Source organism: Papio anubis, chromosome 10 (assembly GCF_008728515.1).
Source record: "Papio anubis isolate 15944 chromosome 10, Panubis1.0, whole genome shotgun sequence".
NCBI classification, from domain to species: domain Eukaryota; kingdom Metazoa; phylum Chordata; class Mammalia; order Primates; family Cercopithecidae; genus Papio; species Papio anubis.
The window spans coordinates 108,126,566-108,145,945 of NC_044985.1; positions in this window are offsets into that span (position 1 = coordinate 108,126,566).

Below are 19,380 nucleotides of genomic sequence, written 5' to 3' on the forward strand. Positions count from 1 at the left end.
TGGCGATAGCACCCCGCTCATTTACTACAAATGCACCCAAGGCCCTGGGAATTTGCAAATACTCGTTAAAACAGTGAGAGTATATATTGTGGATGTGTGACACCTTTTCCCTGTGCAGGTCAAGATTTCTTCAATGAAATGGAATTAATTGTGTAAATATTTACTGAATGCTACGCTACAGGAAGCCCAAGGATTCTTGGTTTTGATATAGACCTGACGGGGTTACCTCGACACATATTTTAGTCTTCTAAACCAAGATAGACTCTTGAGTGGGTTCCTAGCATAGTCTCAGACTATATTGGCTTGGATATAACTCCAATAAGACATGGTCTTGGAATTTTCCAAGATGCAGATAGTCTAAAATTGGCTTCCTTGTGACAAATTACCACAAATGGTAGGGATTCTTTAAGGCCAGTTGGAGTGGCCTGGGTACCAGCCTCATTTTCTCCATCTTTGTGCCCCCGATGGCAGAATTGCAGGTGACCTGGCTTAAAGTGGACATCCCACCATCACATCACCTCCACGCATCCTGTCCCTACTCTGACCCCTCGGAAGAGATATCTTCTCTGACCTGCAAGTGGCCATGACACTTTGAGACTTTTGGCTGAGGAAACTGGCAAAACCCACCCACTGCTGAAGCCAAGTCCCCTTCCATTTTTCTTAAAAAGTACATTTTGGCCTGGCAAGGTGGCTCACGCCTGTAATCATAACACTTTGGGAGGCCGAGGCAGGCAGATCACGAGGTCAGATGTTTGATACCAGCCTGGTCAATATGGCAAAACCCCGTCTCTACTAAAAATACAAAAAAATTAGTCAGGCATGGTGGTGCGTGTCTGTAATCTCAGCTGCTCGGGAGGCTGAGACAGGAGAATCACTTGAACCTTGGAGGTGGAAGTTGCAGTGAGCCGAGACCGTGCCAGTGTGCTCCAGCCTGGGTGACAGAGGAAGACTCCGTCTCAAAAAATAAAATAAAATAATTTTTAAAATTTAAGATAAATAAATAAATGAAAAGTACATTTTAATGTAAGGCAATTAATTTGAGTCCATTTGAACAAATGGAGAATAAACATCAGAATGGAGTATCATTAAGAGTATACACTTCTTTTAGCTTAATGAAATTTTGTGTGTACATATATTTCATTCATTAGAAACATATTCTTTCATTCTTCTCTCCATTCGGATGAATGCATAGTCCACTTTGCACCCACCCTCTCACTAAGCTCATCCTCTCTATGATGCTATGTTCTTTTAACCACCCCATGCCACCTGCATTAAAAATGTTTTCTGGCCGGGTACAGTGGCTCACGCCTGTCATCCCAGCACTTTGGGAGGCCAAGGCGGGCAGATCACCTGAGGTCAGGAGGTCGAGACCAGCCTGGCCAACATGGTGAAACCCCATCTCTACAATAAAGACACAAAAAATTAGCCAGATATGGTGGTGCACACCTACTGTAGTCCCAGCTACTCAGGAGGCTGAGGCAGGAGAATTGCTCGAACCCAAGAGGTTCAAGTGAGCCAAGATCGTACCACTACACTCCAGCCTGGGTGACAGAGCCAGACTCCATCTCAAAAAAAAAAAAAATCTGTTTCCTTTTGGTTCTCAAGAGACAGACTGTCTAGGCTGGTACTCCTAATTTAGAAATTTACCAACAGAATGCTGTTGGGCAAGTTGAAACAGCACAACTCCGAGGGGCGTGTGGGATGAACTGGGTTCACAGGTGCACAGCACGTGGCACAAGACCAGGCACAAAACACTTTTTCTGGGCGTGTTGGCCGGTCCTATTCTGATTGTTCTATATGTCAGGCAGCAGTTTCCCCACTTGTATTGTGTCTTTTCATTCTGATGCTTTGACATCTAGGACCTTGCTGACTCTAGAGAAACTGCCTGAATCAAGCTAGTCAATTTCTAGAAATAGTAAAGGACTCACCTGCAAGTGCACATTTCAGATGCCAAGCAACTGCCCCAGAGCCCACACCCAGCCACCTCCTTTAGTATCTCTCATAGGACCCTCAGGCTCAGGCCACTATTCCCCTGCCCTAATCACCCCAGGGCCAAATACCAGACAACCAGACACAGTCCCTCCACCCTAGAGCTCACTGGAATTATTCAAACTAACCAATCCTGAGCCTGCTTAGCCGGCCCCGCCAGGGAAACCAGGATAAAGGTTCTTGCCCACTAGTCCCCTCACCCCTTCTGCCTCCTGACTTGTCCTGGTGCTCCCCCATGTGGCCCTAAATGGTGTGGCATGGCCCCTCCACCCGGAGCTGTGAGCAATAACTATCTTTACAATGGCAGTCTGGCAGTTGTCTCCTGATCTGTTGGCCTCACCATAATTAAGTTATATATAATTGAATCATAATATAATCATGAATAATATTCATAATTGAATAATAAAATCTACATTTTAAAACATCATTTTAATAATGTTCAAGACAATTTTGAAATATTGATATTTTCAACATGATTAGAATAAATTTATACCCATAGATATGATTGCCAACTATCATGCATAGAATTATTATTTAACATCTGTTATGAGCTAAACATTCTACTGTGTAATTTAGAGAATATAAGAATTTTTAAAATAATCTTTAGTCTTCATCACCCCTCATCACTCCTTAGAGGAATCAGGTACACGTACAACATAGCATGGATTATAAGACAAACTGTGATCATTGCCATTAGAGAGATACAAGGAAATATGAGAGGATAGGAAAAGGAGAGATTAATTCTAGGAAGAGATTTCCATTGTGGATATAATCCAACATTTTTAGGCTGAGTGCAGTAGCTCACACCTGTAATCCCAGCACTTTGGGAGGCCAAGGAGGGCAGATCACTTGAGGTCAGGAGTTCGAGACCAGCCTAGCCAACATGGTGAAATGCTGTCCCTACTAAAAATACAAAAATTAGCCAGGCGTGGTGGTGCATGCCTGCAATCCCAGCTACTTTGGGAGGCTAAGGTAAGAGAATCGCTTGAACCTGGGAGGCAGGGGATCCAGTGAGCCCAGATGGCACCATTGCACTCCAGCCCAGGCAACAAGAGCAAAACTCTCCCCAAAAAAAGAAGAAGAAGAAGGAGAAGGAGAAGGAGAAGGAGAATCCAACATTTTTATTTCCTTTTATATGTTCTACATTTCTTTATTCAGTGTTAATTTGGAGATTTATAAAGACTTAAAAATCACTTTTTTAAAACTAGTACATTCTTGATTAATTCAAGTAAATCATTGCCACCTGACAAGCTATGTAGCCTCCTATAGAACAAATTATGAATCTTTACTGAACACAATTCCTTCTAAGAGTGAAATGAAACACAAGAACTTGTTATAGTTGGAGAGCTCAATTATATACGTGGGCAACTTACATTCTGTTGCCAACTAACTTGGCCTCGTGACAATCTAGTAGGTTGCAAGTTCGCTTGGCATAAAGTTTAACTAGGAAGGAAAATTAGCAAAAGTATTTAGAAATTTTTTATCCTTCTATAATACAGTTTGCTTCTGTGGATTATTGCTTTTCCACTTAAAGATAATTTTTATGATCAATAAATATAACACAAACAAGAATCCACTTAACACTAACATCGGTTAGACATCAGCATGTCCCTGTGATGTACGTGAGTCATCTTACATAAAAATGACTGCAGTGATTTTTAACAAAGGATTTCTAGGTAGTCCCACTAAGACTGGGACTTGAGGCTCATATGCAATGATAGGTGCCTTTCTTGCCTTTTCTCAGTTGCTGTCTTCACCTCTTTTGGGTACAAATGGCCTTGATAAGGCCAGTGTTTTCTACCACTGGCCCTTCCCACCATGTCTGTGCAAACGCCCTCATGGCCTCTGGTTAGCCTATATGGCATCCTTGCGTAAATTGGAAAAAGGAAACATTCCTCTGCTGTGCTCAACTGCCCTCTCTGAAAAATTATCTTAACTAACATGAATCCAAAACTGCGAAAACAATGAAGGTAGTTCCTCAAGTGTGCACACCCAACATGTACAACTATATGATAGGGCCCTGGTTGCGTGTGCAAAAGAGAAATGTACCTTCCTGTCTATCCCAAGGGACACTGGATATCTGTATCCATGGCTGTTTGACAAAATGCTAGTGTTTTACAATTAATAATAGAGAACCAAAGTTTACAGTTTTTATCAATTAATATTCCAGGTTACTCCAATCATAACCCTACTTCCCACCACTTGCATTCTGATCACCTTAGCTCTAAATTAGAGCTAAAGGATACAGTTTATGCTGGCAGAATGAAAACATCCCTGAACCCCAATCCCTAATGGTGACCTGGGATTGACGTACAGAATTGTGAATTTTGTTTTTATGTCCCTTTTCCTCATCCTTCTAACTGTGGATGCATCTTTATTAAGAAAAGGATAAGAGGCCAGGTGCATTGGTTCACACCTATAATCCCAGCAGTTTGGGTGGCCAAGGTTGGTGGATTGCTTGAGTCCAGGAGTTTGAGATCAGCCTGGCCAACATGGCAAAACCACATCTCTACTAATACAAAAATTAGCCTGGCATGGTGGTGCACACCTGTAGTCCCAGCTATTCAGGAGACTAAGACAGGAGGATCAATTGAGCTCAGAGGTTGCACCACTGCACTCCATCCTGGGTCATAAAGTGAGACCCTGCCTCAAAAATGGAAGGAAGGAAGGAAGGAAGGAAGGAAGGAAGGAAGGAAGGAAGGAAGGAAGGAAGGAAAAAGGAAGGAGAAGGAAGGAAGGGGAGAAAGAAAGAACTAAAGAAGAAAGAAATGGAAGGAAGGAAGGAAGGAAGGAAGGAAGGAAGGAAGGAAGGAAGGAAGAAAGAAAGAGGGAAAAAGAAAGAGGAGGAGGAGGAGAAGAGGAAGAAGGAGGAGGAGGATGGAAGGAGGGAAGGAAGGAAGGAAGGAAGGAAGGAGAAGGAAAGAAAGAAGGAAAGAAAGAAGGAAAGAAAGAAAGAAAGAAAGAGAGAGAGAGAGAGAAAGAAAGAAAGAAAGGAAGGAAGGAAGGAAGGAAGGAAGATATGGAAAGATTAAAAAGTAAAGTAGACCATCTACATTTACATTTTTACATTTTTTGGAGTGAAAAATCACGCTGAGAACATTTCTGTGGGTGTCAGTGGAAGTTAATTATCACCAAATCAAACCAATAAGGTAAATAATAAGTATATTACTACAAAAAAATCAAATAAGGTTTACATGGGTTTATTCTTCAATGCTACCTTGTCTTAGTCCATTTTCTGTTGCTATAACAGAATACCTGAGACTAGGTCATTTATAAAGAAAGGAGGTTTATTTAGCTCATGGTTCTGAAGCCTGAGAAGTTCAATAATGGGAGACAGCATCTGATGGCTTCTGGTGAGGGCCTCATGCTGTATCAAAAGATGGCGGAGAAATAAAGGGGAACTGGATATGTGAAAATAGGGAAAAACACAAGAAGCAAACTCATGTTATGACAACTCGCTCTTGAAAGAACTCATGTATTCCCTTGAGAACTAACCCAGTCTCACGAGAAAGACATTAATCCATCTTAAGGACCCACCTCCCACTTAAAGGCACTACCTGCCAACACTGCTACATTGAGACTAGGCCTTAACCTGAGTTTTGTTGGGAACAAACCATATTCAATCCATGGCATTAGGTATGGTAGGTACAAATAGGTATATTCCTTAATATGTATTATGGAGTCAAAATAATAAGGTTTAAAATGATGTATCAGATACATATTCACATTCTCTTAAAAAATGAATTTTCAGATCTTTTATACTATTGAATCACATACTTACGACATGTGTTTATCATGCCTTGCCCTCACCAAATACACACACACACACACACGCTTATCCACAAACACTACACACTATGTAATTGGGTGGGAGTCAAGGGTGTCAACCTGTGGGTGTGCCTATGAACGTAAGTTCACCCTGGGAACATCGTCTCCATGTGTTTATGTGAAAAGATTTGAGAATTACAGTGTATGAGTTTCCCACGGCTGCTATAAAAAAATTACTACAAATTGAGTGACTTAAAACAACATCAATTTATTATCTTACAGTTCTGGAGGCCAGAGTCCAACATGGATCAGACAGGGCTAAAATCAGGACGTTGGCCAGCCTAGCTCCTCCTCGAGGCTCTAGGGAAGATGTGTTTCCTTGGCTTTTCTGCCTTCTAGAAGCCACCTGCATTCCTTGGTTCATGATTCCATCCTCACATCCCACCACCCTCTTCCCCTTCGGTAGTCAAATCTCCCTCTGCCTCCCTCTGTAAATTCATTTACACTGCAGGATCATCCAGAATAATCTCCGCATCTCAATACCTTTAATTTGATCACATCTGCAAAATACCTTCTGCCACGTAAAGTAATATTCACTGATCCGGGGATTAGGAACTAGGCTTTCTGTGGTGCCAGTGCTCAGCTGGCCACATATGGCAACGTCAAAAAGAGGCAGGAATCAGTGAGTCAGACAGCCTGGGCTCCACTTACTAGTTGTGCATGATTTACACTCTCTTTGCTTCAGTTTCCTCATTTAACCAATGAGGAATAGTATCATACTACCTCCCTTGTAGGGTTGTAAGAATTAAATGAGTTAATAAATGTAAAAATCTTAGAATCTGAACTGTACACTTTAAAAAATCTTGTTTCCTCAGACATACCGAGTGCCCATCATGATCATTATTATTCTACCAAAGAATTGCACATCCCAAAGACAGACACAGACACACACAACCCAGGCTCATTTTGTCTTTTTATTTTTCTACCCTTGGTTCCAGGCCCACAGCCAATGGGCGCTGGCTCTCCTCTGTGTTTTCCAAGCCCAGTGCTTAAAATGCCCAGAACCCTCCAATTCTCCCTATGGCAACCCCTCACTGAGTGCCAGGGACCTTGGTTCAGCTCCTGTCACACTAAGCAAAAGGTCCTGTTGCCATGGCCATTTGGCAGCTGAGAGTGAGATCTTGGACCAATTCCTTTTTCCCCATCCTGCTCCTGTGATGTGATTTCTCCCCCATCAGGCTCAAGCCTTCCTTCGCCCCTCCTCTGCATTACAAAATCACCATCCAGAGACACATATTCCTTTTTTCCTTCAGTGTTTCTCACGGAACAGACTTGTACCACGCAGTCACTGCCAGCTCCCAAGTCATCCATCTGAGAGCAGGTGACCTCACCACGTCTTTCTGCAACTCTGACTCAGGGATAACTAAACAGAAACTACAGAGCTATTGGCAGGGCACGGTGGCTCACACCTGTAATCCCAGCACTTTGGGAGGTGGAGGCAGGCGGATCACGAGGTCAGGAGATCAAGACCATCCTGGCTAACACAGTGAAACCCCATCTCTGCTAAAAATACAAAAAGTTAGCCGGGCGAGGTGGCGGGCGCCTGTGGTCCCAGCTACTTGGGAGGCTGAGGCAGAAGAGTGGTGTGAACCCGGAAGGCGGAGCTTGCCGTGAGATCCGCCACTGCACTCCAGCTGGGCAACAGAGTGAGACTCCATCTCAAAAAAAGAAAAAGAGAAAGAAACTACAGAGCATCAATTGAAAAAATAAAGCCTTTGCCTTTGTGTGAAAACTGAGGCTCTAGCACTTCTTTCTTATTATGTTTAAAACGTGGCCTTCATCTCCTCTTCCTGGGTACCCTCCTTTTCATGCCACTTGGGCAAGAAAACTGGTCATGGCCTCATATGACAGCTGAAAGGATAGAGAGTATAAATTTATTTCATCACGTACCTTTCTATTTTCATCCACTTCTGTAGGCTTTCTGCAGAAGCAACCCAACAAAACCTAACACAGGCACAGGAACTTAGAATCTTAATGTTACCACGATATAGAAACATGCTGGTCTGTAGTGTAACTGAATGGTGCCCCACCATATTGAATTCAAGTGCTGATAAAGAGTGCACTTTTTAGACTTCATCAAAACTGCCCAGGACACTGATATCCTTTTGCCTTTTTCTTAAATGATGCTCACAGCAAAAGGGAAAAATTTTCCTTATGACACTGACTTCAGCTGCCTCACTGGACTATCTCTTCTTTCTACGCAAGCTGCAATATTCACAAAGTCAAATTATGCATTAAATTCAGACTCGCCCAGACTTTCATGGGTGTGACTGAAAGCAAACTCTGGCCCACATCAGTGTGGTCAAAACAGATGAGTAACCATCGAAGGAGGTGATATGCTCACTAATTATGTATCTTGTGGATCTGATCCCAATCTGGCTTTTGTTCCTTAGGTTTTCATTCCTATGGCAGGCTTTTTTAGGGCAACATTTACAAAAAAGACGCTTATGTTTTTACACTTTTGCACTTGGGAAACATTTTTGTGGTGTCTGCAGTGCCCCTTTAAAGCTTGCTCATTTAGCATAGCAACGTACGATGTAATTGAAACCTGTTTCTCTGGAGTACACCTACTGCTTTCTTCAAACACGGGAGAACCGTTCTCTTGCAGAAAGCTCCCAGAATCCATTTAAATCCCTGTGATTGCAAACCAGGCCAATATTTCCTCAGTGAGCTACTTGCTAGCAGGCAATCAAGACAGACTTCAGGGGAGGCTGGCTGGAAACCTTCCATGTACACAGGGTGGACACACGTGAACCCTCAAAGCGGTGGGGCATCAGTGCTGTCGTTTAATTATCTCTGAGGCTGTGAAGTGTCTCACTAGAAATTATTCCATTAATACTTCTTCCTAGTAGGTGTTTCAGACTGATGAGGCAGCGGCTTAGGTGGTAGAACATGGTAACTCTGATTTTTTGAAGGACTAGGTGGAAGGCAGTCAAACACAAGTTTTAGTCTCTTACTTTTCAATTTATTAGAACCACTTTACTGTCTCTATGAAGGCTTCTTTTCCTGCCTCACTTGTTCTGGGCCAATTTAAGAAAATTAAAAATTTGGCAAAGTGATTGACTTGAAAAAGAAGAGTTCGAGTAAAAACATACTTAAAGGTTCTGGCCACACGGAGTTCAATGCTTGGTAGCTTACCCTGTAATTTGATATGAGAAAAATATTGGGAGGAACGGGAGAAAGCTAAAATTATTTACAGCTGGAATTCAAATAAAACCAAACCTATGTAATGTGTGGGCTGTATTTATACTTGTCTTTATCTCTTATTAATAACCAAGTCAGCATGTAGCATAATACTTGGCACATACTTTTATTGCTGTGAATTATGAGGCAGAAATGATTACCTAGAATTATGAAAAACAGGCCTCGGGGAGTGCATATTAAAACCAGGGATCCATATGCATGTACATACATACCCAGCACTGACACAATAGGTTAAGAGCAGCACCAAATTTATGGATAAAGTGCTAAGGGGCCACAATCCAAGGAAATCCAGTCTTTCATTTCTTCTTTCCCTGGTTCAGGCACTGTTTTATGTCCTATGGATACAGTTATGGAGATGATGGACAGATCCTAGCTCTGATGGAGTGAAAAAGAGAGGAGAGTTGGGTGGGGAGAGAGAGAAAGAGAGCAAGCAGGGGAGTGGGCACAGAGACGGTGACACATAATACAAATAAATGACTGAACCAGAAAAGATTATCTAAGAGTTCTGTTGTAAGTTGATGGTAGCCCCCCAAAAGGTTATGTCCACACCCTAACCCCCAGAACCTGTGAATGTGATCTTATTTGGAAAAAGAGTTTTTGCAGATGTTATTAAATTAAGGATCTTGAGATGAGTTCATCCTGGATCATCTGAGTGAGCCCAAAACCAAATGACAAGTGTCCTTATAAGTGACACAGAGAAGATACAAAGAAGAGAAGGCGATGTGAAGGCGGGGCAGAGATTTAAGGCCTGGAGCCTCCAGAAGTTGGAAGAGACAGGGGAGTCTTTCTTTGGGTCCCATGAAGGCAGGAGGGCCTGGCAGCACCTTAGTTTTGGACTTCTGACCTCCAGAACTATGACAGAATAACTTTAACTTTCTGCTGTTTTAAGCCATGAAGTTCACGGTCACTTGTTACAACAGCTCTAGAAAACTAATACAGGTTTTAAAGAAAACAAAACAGATCTCACAAGGTCAAAAGGCATGGAAACATGAGCAAAGTCCACATCCAAGGACCCTGATGTGGCTTGGCTGTGTCCCCATCCAAATCTCATCTCAAATTGTAATCCCTATAATGCCCACGTGTAGAAGGAAGGACCCAGTGGGAAGGGACTGGATCATGGGGTTCCCCCAGGCTGTTCTCCTGATAGTGAGTGAGTTCTCACAAGAGCTGATGGTTTTATAAGGGTCTAGCATTTCTCCTGTTTTCTCTTCTCTCTCCTGCCACCATGTAAAGAAGGTCCTTGCTTCCCCTTCGCCTTCCGCCATGATTGTAAGTTTCCTGAGGCCTCCCCAGCCAGGCAGAACTGTGAGTCAATTAAACTTCCTTTGTTTATAAATTACCCAGTCTCAAGTATTTCTTTATTGTAGTGTGAAAATGGACTAATACAGACCCCCTCACAGGGGACATGCAAAGTGCATTCCTCTCCTACTGCCAGGTACAGTTTTGGCCAGAAGTGGATGCCTGCTTTTGCCGTCTCCTCTCACGTCTGTCCCTTTCCTGCTCAGGGTCCTTCCCTGTTGCTCTGAGGGGGCTGGCTCCCTTCCTCTGGTCCCCTCATCTCTATTCCAACAAATGGACCTAGAGCCACGGTCCCACCAATCAGAGAGCCCTGCCATGCAGACCACCCAATTGGCCCAGGAATGGGTGTGTGACTCACGCCAGGCCAATCAGAGTTCTCCCTGGGGATTTTCTCCTGGAGCCCTCTGAAAAGACATAGTCTTCCCACTTCAGGGCTGAGCTGGTGGGATGTGGCTCTGGGGATGTGATCCCCCGACAACAGCCTTTTTAGCTACATGACCAATAACTTTCCTTCTCTCCCTTTTTGTTTAAGTAATCCATTCTCAGTCACTCTTGTTTATAAATGAAAGAGCCCTACACTAATTTGAAGCTCTGTCCTGGTAACCTAGGTCAGACCACATGTGGCCTGCAGGATTTGTCTTGTGTAGCCTGGACAAAAGTTAACAGGAGGACCTACTTCTCCAAAGGGACCCTGCCTCCATCTTTGTGACCCCTCCTGCTTCCTTCTTAGCCTGCTGAAGGAGTAGGAGCCAGGCCCCTTACTGTCAAAGCTATGGGAAAGGAGAAAGGAGCAAATCAAAAGGAAAAGAGTAAAAGAATCAAAGCCAACAGAACATCCAGGAGACATGGAACCCCCAAACAATTTTTCAGATCTTTATCTCCCTGAAAATTCAATTTCTTAACATTGTGCCCCAATTTTGTACTTGGCCATAACCCAATCAGTGCTGCACCTGTATCAGCCTCCGTTATTTGCTGTAAGAGCAGAACTGATTCTGGCTGATTCAGGCTGACAATGAATTTATCAGAAGGCTGGAGAACTGGGCTCAGAAAACACACGAGAACTTTGGCAGAATCACAAGCAAAATCAGGCCCAGAATCAGGTGGGTCCAAAGCCTCTGCCACCCACACAGTCAAAGACTGGACTTCACTTCTTCCTTTGACCAGAGCAAGGCTAACCACGTCCCCTCCCCACCCAAAAGAAATCTGCCCCATTCTTGTGTGTGAGCATCAAAACTCCAGGTAAGACTAGCTGACTGGCCAAGTGTAAGTCGTGAGCCCAAGTCAGGGGAGATGGGGATGGGACATCTTTCAGGTGAGCTCTGCCTCCCACCAAGACTCCTATGGCGCAACTTTCTAAGCATTAATTAACTTTTAAATATCTACTATGCCTTCTCTTGGGGTGAAGTGGAGGGGGAAGAAAGGGTTTGGCGATTCTGCCTCAGTATTTTAGATAGTGTTACAACAGTGCCCTCTAATGACAGACTTTTGATAGGGTGAAAAGCAAGGTAAATAGATACACACTCCCTAAAAAGTCCTGCTGAAATTCAGTCCTTCTTAATTCTGTGATTTAGATCATTGCACAAAGCAAGAGAAGATTCCCAAATGCAACTGCAATCCCGTGAGAGGAACATAAAGGAACCATGACTTTTAATGGGTGTTAGCTTGAATCAACCACCGTCAGTGCCTGCAGGAACTCAAACAGCCCTATGTCATGAGAGTGACAGCATCATTTCTGCTGTGACCCTTGAGCATCGTTTGACCCAAGAGAAAAACTGCTCCTTAGAAGCCCCCACATCCCCAGATCCCCTCATTTCAGCTGCACCCAGGGCTCCTGCAGTGATCCTGGCTGGTGGAGCCCCGTGAAGCCTGAATGAGCTCTGGGATCTGGCTCACAGGACATGCCTGTGGGACCAACAGAGGAGGCCCCAACCTTGGGAGTGAGCTTCAGATAGAGCACAACAGCACAAACCATGAAAGACACGTGCAGTGGTGCTTGTACACTAATAAGGATGAGATGAGAAAGAAGCCACTGCTGCTGTAATAGCTCTGCATCCAACAGGCAAACTAGGAAAAGTATGTACCTGAGAAAAGCAGAGAGGGCTCTCTGGAGTGGGCCCAGAACTTGGGATACAAACATGAATGATACAGTTCATGTCTGCTACGGTCTGAATGTTTTTGTGCACCACCCCCCTACAGAGTTCATATGTTGAAGCCTAACCCCCAATATGACGATACGATGATATTTGGAGGTAGGACCTTTGGGAGGTGATGGGGTCTTGAGTGTGGGGTCCTCATAATGGAAGTTGTGCCTTTAATAGAAGAGGCACCAGAGAATTGGCTCCCTCTGTCTCCCTCCACCACATGAAGACACAGTGAGAATGTGGCCATTTGCAGGCCAAGAAGAAAGTCCCCACCAGAACTGGACCATACTGGCAGCCTAAACGCAGATGTCCAGCCTCCAGAACCATAAGAAATAAATTGCTGCCCAGTCTATGGTTTTCTGTGATAGCAGCCTGACATGGTTTGGCTGTGTCCCTATGCAAATCTCACCTTGAATTGTGGCTCCTATAATTCCCATGTGGGAGGGTCCTGGAGGGAGGTGATTGAATCACGGGGGTAGGTCTTTCCACTGCTGTTCACGTGATATTGAATAACTGTCACGAGATCTGATGGTTTTATAAAGGGGAGTTCCCCTGCACAAGCTCTCTTGCCTGCCACCATGTAAGACGTGATTTTGCTCCTCATTCACCTTCCGTTCTGATTGTGAGATCTTCCCAGCCATGTGGAACTGTAAGTCCATTAAACCTCTTTTCTCTATAAATTACCCAGTCTCAGGTATATCTTTACTAGCAGTGTGAAAACAGGCTAATACACAGCCCAGACTCACTAAGACTATCTCTTACTTTCTGGCTTCCAGAGAATGGAAGTTTCTTCCACATTCCTATTCCTTGCTGTGCATTTGTTGAACAAACTATTTGTAAAAGCAGCTACTCTGGTCCTGACACTGGGCTAGGGCTTGGGTGCCAGGGTTGTTCTAATAAGGTGTCAGCTGGTCAAGCCCCTGCAACAGGGATTTTAGCCTGAAACTCCATGACAACAAGGAGCCCACCAGGCAGGTCTGGGCAGAAAGCTCCAGGCAGATGGAACAAGTAGAGCATGCTAGAGGAGCAGAAAGGAAACCAGGGTGGCGCCAGTTGTGTGTGTGCACAGTGTGGAGGCAGCATGGACCATGTGAGGCTCAGGTCACTCTTCTTGCACCCCTCTTCCTAATAGATTGAAGCCAGGCTGTTAGGCTAGTGGTCAGAGACACAGACTCTAGCCTAATAGCCTGGCTTCGAATCCTAACAGTGCCCATGACTCATTGTGCAGTCCAGGATTAGGCTCTAGACCTCTTTCTGTGCCTCAGTTTTCTCAACTGTAAAGTTTGGATCATCATAGCACCTACCCCACAGGACTTTTGTGAAGACCAAAATGTTCAAGAGGGTGCCTCGCATGTGGGAAGTACCAGACAGCTCTGTCATCAGTATCAACTCTAATTCAGTATTATTGTCTCTCCCTAGAATTATTGTCCTCAACATAAACAGACACTTTTCAAAAGAAAACATACATGCAGCCAACAATCATATGAAAAAAAGCTCAACATCATTGATCATTAGAGAAATGCAAATCAAAACTGCGATGAGATACCGTCTCATACCAGTCGGAATGGCTATCATTAAAAAGTTAGAAAATAACAGATGCTGGCAAGGTTGTGGAGAAAAAAGAACGTTTATACACCGTTAGTGAGAGTGTAAATTAGTTCAACCATTGTGGAAGATGGTGTGGAAAGTCCTCAAAGACCTAAAGAAAGAAATACCATTTGACCCAGCAATCCCATTACTGGGTATATACTCAAAAGAATATAAATCATTCTATTACAAAGACACACACACACGTAGGTTCATTGCAGCACTATTCTCAATAACAAAGACATGGGCTCAACCTAAATGCCCATCAATGACAGACTGAATAAAGAAAATGTGATACATATACACCATGGAATGCTATGCAGCCATATAAAAGAATGAGATCTTTTCCTTTGTAATGACATGCATGGTGCTGGAGGTCATTATCCTTAGCAAACCAATGCAGGAAGAGAAAACCAAATGCTGCATGTTCTCACTTATAATTGAGAGTTAAATGATGAGAACACATGGACACATAGAGGGGAACAACAGACACGGAGGCATATCAGAGGGTGAAGTGTGCGAGGAGGGAGAGGATCAGGAAAAATAACTAATGGGTACCAGGCTTAATACCTGGCGTGACGAAATAATCATACAACCAACCCCCACGACACAAGTTTACCCATAAAACAAACCTGCACATGTATCCCCAAATTAAAAGTTAAAAAAAAGAAACTCAGTTAAGAGCAGCTTTTTGCTTGACAATGCAGATGTTTATGTAAGAAAGGCCTAAGTTGCATTTTTGACATACGGAAGAAATTTTGTATATGACAAAATTATTTTGAGCTATAATCAATGAAACTGATTATGATAATATTCAGAAGTGAATGTCTAAAAACAAATAAAAAGTAATAGTGTCCAAGAAAGAAATAGACAATGAATATTTATTTTATTAAATTTTGAATATGTAGTCATACCAATTAAAGATAAAAAATAAGTAACAAAGTACAAAAGAAAAAAAAGAATTATTGTTCTCAAAAGACTCACCTCAGAAACATCTCTGGCACAACTGGGATTTGTGAAAACAATACGTTTCATCTTCCAACAAGAAAGACCTTGTGTCTCCAATAACCCGGCTAGGTTCTCTGGAATAACAAGACTTTTAAAATAATTATATTAGAAAATAAATTTTGATGAAACCAAGTTTTTAGTAACATACATCCTAATTATGTGGCCTGGGGACCATAAGCACCTGGGGGCCATAAGCACCTTTTCCTCTTACCTGCTACAGTGAATTTTAAACATTGCAAATTGTGAGAAATGTTTAAGAAACATCTCAAACCTCAGGTAAGGGTTTAGTAGATGCAAAACGAGGGAGCTGTGGATGCAGAGATCAGCTTGTTTCTAAGTGATGTGGGTTTCGTTGACTCAGAGCAGAGTCCTGAAAATGAACTGGAAACCGGGGAGAATTTCCTCAGAGACCTCTTCTTTCTCATTCTCTGAGCTTAGCCGAGGAGGCCCATTTAGAAGTTGCAGCTGCGTCTCAGTCCCTTGAGAGAATCCTGGGAGATACAGAAAAGAAAAGGTATTTTAAAACAGAGCAAAGAATAAAGAGAGGATCAAATTGAAGCACAAAAAGAAGGGAGAAAAAGAGGGAGGGAAGGGAAAAGAAATAAAAAGGGAAGAAAAGGGAAGAGAAAGAAACAGAGAGAAAGGGAAAGATCAATCCATGATGGCTTAGAGAAGATAATAGGAAGTCACACAGTAGTGAGTTGTTTCTGGAACTTCTGAATACATTTTGTAACATGCACATGTAATTGAGGAGCTTTTAATCAACAGAAAATGCAGTGAGTGCTTGTGGCTCTGTTCTTCTGTTTTATGTTTCCCTTCCCCTTTCTCCATCTTTCTCTGGGAGGGAAGAAAGGGGCCTTTCCACCGGCACCTCTTCCATGCGTAGCTGGAGTGACCGAGCAGGTTGTTGAAGGGGCAATGGAAAGACCAAGGCTGTCTTACAAAGTTCCCGTCGAGCAGAAGGCACATGGCGGCTGCTGCTGAGGCTCCAGCTTCACCTGCCTTTGTAAACCAAGGTGTGTCCGTCTCTTCCTATCGTCTCCTGCTCCACCCTCAGATCTCGCATCCCTTGCTCTACTTCCATTAACAGACTAATATGTTTGCAAGCTTCCAAATGTTACCATCTCTGCTAACGTTTAGCAATGAACAAATAATACCTGCAAAGAGTGTGGAATATTATTAATAAGATTAAAAATAGCCAAACAACTGCAATGCAACTGGTTTTTAATATGCCTATACAGGCATACCTTGTTTTATTGTGTTTGCTTCATTGTTCTTTGCAGATACTGGTTTGTTTGTTTTTTAATTTTACAAATTGAAGGTCTGTGGCAACCCTGCACCAAGTGATCTATTGGCACCATTTTTCCAACAGCATGGGCTCGCTTCATGTCTCTGGGTCACATGTCAGTAATTATCACAATAGTCCATACTTTTTTATTAGTATTATATCTGTTATGGTGATCTGTCATCAGTGGTCTTTGATGTTACTATTGTAATTATTTGGAGACATAGCAAATAGCGCCCATATCCATCAATGTCATATGTGTTGTAACGGCTCCACTGAACAGCCATTCCCATCTCTCTCCCTCTCCTCAGCCCTTCCTACTCCTTGAGACACAACAATGTTGAAATTAGGCCAGTTAATAACCCTTGGGAGTCAATGGCTCCCAAGTGTTCAAGTGAAAGAAAGTGTTGCACCTCTCTCACTTAAATTAAAAGCTAGAGGCCATGCACGGTGGCTCATGCCTGTAATCCCAGCAGTTTGGGAGGCTGAGGTGGACGGATCACCTGAGGTCAGGAGTTTGAGATCAGCCCAGCCAACATGGCAGAACCCTGTTTCTACTGAAAAAAAAAACTACAAAAATTAGCCAGGCGTGATGGTAAGCACCTGTAATCCCAGCTACTCGGAAGGCTGAGGCAGGAGAATCGCTTGAACCCGGGAGGCGGAGGCTGCAGTGAGCAACTCCAGCCTGGGTGACAGAGCAAGAGACTCTGTCTCAAAAACAAACGAATAAATAAATAAATAGCTAGAAACGGTGCATCTTAGTAAAGATGGCATGTCAAAAGCTGAAATAAGCAAGGTTTCCTGCACCACACGGCCAAGTTGTGAATGCAAAAAAAAAAAAAAAAAGTTCTTAAAGAAGATAAAAAGTATGACTCCTGGGAACACATGAGTGATAAGGAAGCCAGACAGCCATATTGCTATGTGGAGAAAGTTTGAATGGTCTGAGTAAAAGATCAAACCAGCTACAACATCGCCTTAAGCCAAAACCTAATCCAGAACAAGGTCCTAACTCTCTTCAATTCTGTGGAGGCCGAGAGAGGTGAGGAGGCTGCAGAAGGAAAGTTTGAAGCTAACAGTGGTTGGCTTGTGAGTTTGAAAGAAGGAAGCTGTGCCCATAACATAAAAGTACAAGGTGAAGCAGCAAGAGCTAATGTACAATCTGCAGCAAGTTGTCTGTAAAATCTAGCTAAGATCGTTAATAAAGGTGGCCACACTAAACAAAATATTTTCAATGTACATGAAACAGCCTTTCACTGGAAGAAGATGCCATCTAGGACTTATATAGAGGAAAAGTCAATGCTTGGCTTCAAAGCTTCAAAGGACAGGTTGACTCTCTCTTGTTAGGGGCCAATGCAGCTGGTGACTTAAAGTCTAAAGCAATGCCCACATACCATTTTGCAAATCCTAGGATCCTGAAGAAGTATGCTAAATCTACACAGTCTGTTCTCTATAAATGGAACAAGAAAGCCTGGATGACAGCACATCTGTTTGCAGTGTGATTTACTGAATATTTTAAGCCCACTGTTGAGACCCATTGCTCAGGAAAAAAAAAAAAAAGTTCCTTTCAAAATATTACTGTTAATTGACAATGCACTTGGTCACTCAGGAGCTCTGATGGAGATGTACAAAGAGATAAATGTTGTTTTCGTGCCTATTAACACAACATCCGTTCTAGCCCATGGATCAAGGAGTCATTTCTACTTTCAAGTCTCAGGATTTTAAAAATCTAGTTTGTAAGGCTATAGCTGCCATAGATAGTGATTCCTCTGATAGATTTGAGAACAGTAAATTGAAAACCTTCTGGAAGGGATTCACTATGCCAGATGCCATTAAGAACATTTGTGATTCATGAGAGGAAGTCAAAATAGCAACTTGAACAGGAGTTTGGAAGAAACTGATTCCAGCCCTCAAGATTGACTTTGAGGGGTTCAAGACTTCAGTGAAGGAAGTAACTGCAGACTTGAAAGTAGAACTGACTCTTTGAACCGTGGGCTAAAATGAATGTTATGTTAGCAGCATGAAAACAACAGTCATCTCCTTGTACATCTCCATCAGAGCTCTTGGGTGACCAAGAGCATTGCCAATTAGCAGAAGAACTGCAAGAGAACTAGAATTAGAAGTGGAGCCTGAAGATGTGACTGAATTGCTTCAGTGTCATAATAAGACTTGAACAGATAAGGGGTTGCTTTTTGTGGATAAGCAAAGAAAGTGGTTTCTTTAGATGGAAATTACTCTTGATGAAGATACTGTGAACATTGTTGAAATGACAACAAAGGACTTGGAATATTCCATAAACTTAGTTGATGAAGCAACAGCAGGGTTTAAGAGGATTGACTTCAATTTTGAGAGAAGTTCTACTGTGGGCAAAAGGTTACCAAACAGCATCACATGCTACAGAGAAATCTTTCATGAAAGGAAGAGTCCTGATGTAGCAAACTTCATTGTTGTGTTATTTTAAGAAATTGCCACAGCCACCCCAGTCTTCAGCAACCACCACCCTGATCAGTCAGAAGCCATCAACATCAAGGCAAGACCCTCCACCAGCAAAAGGATTATGACTCGTTGAAGGCTCAGATGATCATTAGCAATTTTTAGCAATAAAATATTTTTAATTAAAGTATGTACATTGGTTTTTTCAGACATAATGCTATTGCACACTTAATAGGCTACTGTATATTGTAACCATAACTTTTATATGCACTGGGAAACCAAAACATTTATGGGACTTGCTTTATTGCAGCAGTCTAGGACTGAACTCACAATAGATATGGATTTTATTTATAGAAAAGTAAAGTATTCTGATCATCAGAAGGTTTTCAGATTTAAAAAGTGACACATTATACCTTTTTAGGGAATACTGTATAATTTAATTAAGATTAATTTGATACATTGGATTGAGCTAGTTCATAGATTATCCCTGTTGTATATAATCTCTATTGAACTTTGGGATGCATTTGATTATTTGTTATAAATAATTTTATTCTTAGCTATAGAAACATAAAGTAAATGGCACATGTTGTACAAATCTCAGAAAGGTGA